The sequence below is a fragment of the Mustelus asterias genome, unplaced genomic scaffold, assembly GCF_964213995.1.
Source record: "Mustelus asterias unplaced genomic scaffold, sMusAst1.hap1.1 HAP1_SCAFFOLD_425, whole genome shotgun sequence".
In the NCBI taxonomy this organism is placed as follows: Eukaryota; Metazoa; Chordata; class Chondrichthyes; order Carcharhiniformes; family Triakidae; genus Mustelus; species Mustelus asterias.
In genome coordinates, this window is record NW_027590380.1 from 25,252 (window position 1) to 30,000 (window position 4,749).

General features: G+C 66.8%; 1 non-coding gene across 1 annotated transcript; it reads right to left on the bottom strand.

The window, feature by feature from the left end:
• Window positions 1–583: 583 nt before the first annotated feature.
• Window positions 584–737, bottom strand: LOC144486648 (5.8S ribosomal RNA). The gene has a single exon (XR_013496298.1). It is a non-coding gene; the product is annotated as a 5.8S ribosomal RNA (ribosomal RNA).
• Window positions 738–4,749: the final 4,012 nt, after the last annotated feature.

A 4,749-nucleotide genomic window follows, 5' to 3' on the forward strand; every position in this document is an offset into this window, starting at 1 on the left:
ACTCGCACGCGCAACAGAGGGAAGAAAAGCACGGCACGACCGAGCACCGATCCAGGCATCAAGCGTCACACGCGTCAAGCTGCCGTCCTCCACGCGACGGCACTGAACGGCCACGGCAACCCACCGGCAGGCAACCGAGCACGGACCACGCGAGGCAACGTGTCCGGAGACGTCCAGCGGACAGTCACTCCACTCTCTCACTCTCTGTGCCGGAGCACCCAACCGAGCCAACTCTTGCGGATCCTTCCCGTGGACGAGCCACACACACACATCAACAGAGAGTCAACCCCCCTGGCCCGAGCCTAACGGAAGGCACACACGGTCCCGGCAGCGAGGCAGTCACGTTCTCTCTCTCTGGCAACCCGATGACAGCCGTGCCGGCGACCCCGAGGTGGCTGGGCCAGTGCGGGAGCGGGCAGTGCCGACGAGCCCGGAGGCGGACGCCGGCACCCAAGAGTTCAAGCTCTCCGACGCGGATTACTCTGGGTCTGCACTTAGGGGGACAGAGAGGACGGCACCTCTGCGACACCCCAGCCGCGCTCTTCGGCGCACGGATGCGCGCGAAGTGCGATTGATTGTCAAGCGACCCTCAGACAGACGTAGCCCCGGGAGGAACCCGGGGCCGCAAAGTGCGTTCAAAGTGTCGATGATCAATGTGTCCTGCAATTCACATTAATTCTCGCAGCTAGCTGCGTTCTTCATCGACGCACGAGCCGAGTGATCCACCGCTAAAAGTTGTATCGGGTTTCGGATCGGTTGCCCGATCCTGGGACGCGCAAAACGCTCCCCCGCCGACGTGACGGTGGAGCCCCAGCCTGGCGCGTACCACGGCGTGAGCCCGGAGGCGCACGCACTCGAGCGACAATCAAGCGAAAAAAAGGAGGAATCAGGGCGCTCGCAGGCGTTGAGTGCCGGCGTGGGTGAGGGGCCGGGGCCCGCCACGCGCCGTCACGCCCCGCAACAGCCAGAGGCAGAGTTCTCTGGTGTCACCGTCTGGCGGTAGGCTCGAGAGTCGAGGCGAGGCCGCAGCGGACTGAGTCGGGTGCAAGCCGCGGAGGACAGGCCGACGCTACGGGCGCAAGCCGACCCCGCACGCCCCAACCTCGGCGGGCTGGGGAAGGGGGCGCGGCGGAACGCTCGCAAGCGCGGCTGCCCCCGCGGACAGGCACATTCTCTCGAACGCGGTGGACGCTCGCTCAAGTCAGCACGAGACCAGACCGGACCGACAGGCGGACAACGAATCTTTAAACCTCGCACCCACCCTCCGCACACGGGTGCCGGAGGAATGGTGAGCATGAACAGGTACCCCTCACCGGGCTTTGAAGAGAGTGACTAGAATGCGACCAAAGCTTCACCGCGGCGGGAGACAAAAAGGCCCCTGACTGCACCAGAACGTCTCCCTGCGGAGTCACACAGTGGCCGTTCACCGTGGTCCCGTCGACAAGCCGCCAGGACAAGCACCCAAGCCCGCAGCAGCTCTCTTCGTTTCAACTGCGGATGTAATGCTGCAAGGCGGTGGCAAGGTCACGTCGCAGCCCGCAAGCCGTCGCCAAGGCGAGAGGAAGACGGTCCCCACAGCGGGCACACACAGACGGACGTGGAGCACGGGGCGGCGGCCCACAGGTGCGCACACGCGCCGTGCCGAGGATCGGTGCGGACGCCGGTGACATCGCACCCGGCAGAGCGGCTAGGCAGAAGTCGCTGCGGAGGAGGAGCACCGTCGGCGGAACGGTCTGCTGGCGGGCGAGGGACCAAACGAGCAGCTAGAACGGGCGGAGTGGACCGGACTGCAGAAGCGGAGTGAGTGCGTGGCTGACGCCACCGTCTCCCTCCGAGCGTCTGCTCGCGCCGGCCAAACCGCCGAACCGCTGAACGAAAGGACCGCATCGTCCCACGCAGGCAGGCCGGCCGTGTTGCCGTGCGTGCCCCCACCTCTCGGACGGACTGCAAAGACACCCTACGAAGCCAACGGCGAAGCCCTTCCAACGGCGCAGGCGTAGCGTGTGCGGCACCCGCATGGACTTGCCGGCGTGCAACCGAGCGTGTGCGTGCTCGTCGGTGGCGGCGCCCGCGCGCCGGCCCAACCGAGTGGGACCGAGATCGACGTCGCCCGGCTTCGGCGGAACGTGCGTACGGGTGACCAGGCCCGTTCGACGGGTACGGCGAAATTGTCGGTGTGACCTCCCACCCGCGTGGGAGGCGCCAGCGTCAGTACGGGCCACGGCCCCGGGGCCAACCCCCGTGAGGCTCTCCTGCCTGGCCCAACCGGCGCAGCCTTCGAGTTCAAGGAGTGACGGGCCGCCCTCTCCGGAGAGGTGGCGGGCCCCCGGCCGACAAAGATCCTTCACAACGTGTTCACCAACAGAAACCTTGTTACGATTTTTATTCTGTGTTACGGGTTTCGGTTCGGGCCCCCGGAGAGGTTGTCCGATACCTGGCCCCGGGGCCGGCCCCCGTGAGGCTCTCCTGCCTGGCCCAACCGGCGCCAGCCTTCGCGTTCAAGGAGTGACGGGCCGCCCTCCCCGGAGAGGTGGCGGGCCCCCGGCCGACAAAGATCCTTCACAACGTGTTCACCAACAGAAACCTTGTTACGATTTTTATTCTGTGTTACGGGTTTCGGTTCGGGCCCCCGGAGAGGTTGTCCGATACCTGGCCCCGGGGCCGGCCCCCGTGAGGCTCTCCTGCCTGGCCCAACCGGCGCCAGCCTTCGCGTTCAAGGAGTGACGGGCCGCCCTCCCCGGAGAGGTGGCGGGCCCCCGGCCGACAAAGATCCTTCACAACGTGTTCACCAACAGAAACCTTGTTACGACTTTTATACCGTGTCGGGTTTCGGCTCGGGCCCCCGGAGAGGTTGTCCGATCCTGGGACGCGCTAAACGCTCCCCCGCCGACGTGACGGTGGAGCCCCAGCCTGGCGCGTACCACGGCGTGAGCCCCGGAGGCACACGCACTCGAGCGACAATCAAGCGAAAAACCTTTCTCGGAGGAAACAGGGCGCTCGCAGGCGTTGAGTGCCGGCGTGGGTGACGGGCCGGAGCCCGACACGCGCCGTCACGCCCCGCAACAGCCAGAGGCAGAGTTCTCTGGTGTCACCGTCTGGCGGAAGGCTCGAGAGTCGAGGCGAGGCCGCAGCGGACTGAGTCGGGTGCAAGCCGCGGAGGACAGGCCGACGCTACGGGCGCAAGCCGACCCCGCACGCCCCAACCTCGGCGGGCTGGGGAAGGGGGCGCGGCGGAACGCTCGCAAGCGCGGCTGCCCCCGCGGACAGGCACATTCTCTCGAACGCGGAGGACACTCGCTCAAGTCAGCACGAGACCGGACCGACAGGCGGACCACGAATCTTTAAACCTCGCACCCACCCTCTGCACGCGGGTGCTCGAGGAATGGTGAGCATGAACAGGTACCCCGTACCGGGATTGAAGAGAGAGTGACTAGAATGCGACCAAAGCTTCACCGCGGCGGGAGACAAAAAGGCCCCTGACTGCACCAGAACGTCTCCCTGCGGAGTCACACAGTGGCCGTTCACCGTGGTCCCGTCGACAAGCCGCCAGGACAAGCACCCAAGCCCGCAGCAGCTCTCTTCGTTTCAACTGCGGATGTAATGCTGCAAGGCGGTGGCAAGGTCACGTCGCAGCCCGCAAGCCGTCGCCCAGGCGAGAGGAAGACGGTCCCCACAGCGGGCACACACGGACGGACGTGGAGCACGGGGCGGCAGCCCACAGGTGCGCACCCGCGCCGTGCCGAGGATCGGTGCGGACGCCGGAGACATCGCACCCGGCAGAGGGGCTAGGCAGAAGTCGCTGCGGAGGAGGAGCACCGTCGGCGGAACGGTCTGCTGGAGGGCGAGGGACCAAACGAGCAGCTAGAACGGGCGGAGTGGACCGGACTGCAGAAGCAGAGTGAGTGCGTGGCTGACGCCACCGTCTCCCCCCAAGCATCTGCTCGCGCCGGCCAAACCGTGGAACCGCTGAACGAAAGGACCGCATCGTCCCAAGCAGGCAGGCCGGCCGTGTTGCCGTGCGTGCCCCCACCTCTCGGACGGACTGCAAAGACACCCCCACAGGGCTGTGTGCGACGCCAACGGCGAAGCCCTTCCAACGACGCAGGCGTTGCGTGTGCGGCACCAATGCCGAGGATCGGTGCGGACGCCGGAGACATCGCACCCGGCAGAGGGGCTAGGCAGAAGTCGCTGCGGAGGAGGAGCACCGTCGGCGGAACGGTCTGCTGGAGGGCGAGGGACCAAACGAGCAGCTAGAACGGGCGGAGTGGACCGGACTGCAGAAGCAGAGTGAGTGCGTGGCTGACGCCACCGTCTCCCCCCAAGCATCTGCTCGCGCCGGCCAAACCGTGGAACCGCTGAACGAAAGGACCGCATCGTCCCAAGCAGGCAGGCCGGCCGTGTTGCCGTGCGTGCCCCCACCTCTCGGACGGACTGCAAAGACACCCCCACAGGGCTGTGTGCGACGCCAACGGCGAAGCCCTTCCAACGACGCAGGCGTTGCGTGTGCGGCACCAATGCCGAGGATCGGTGCGGACGCCGGAGACATCGCACCCGGCAGAGGGGCTAGGCAGAAGTCGCTGCGGAGGAGGAGCACCGTCGGCGGAACGGTCTGCTGGCGGGCGAGGGACCAAACGAGCAGCTAGAACGGGCGGAGTGGACCGGACTGCAGAAGCAGAGTGAGTGCGTGGCTGACGCCACCGTCTCCCCCCAAGCATCTGCTCGCGCCGGCCAAACCGTGGAACCGCTGAA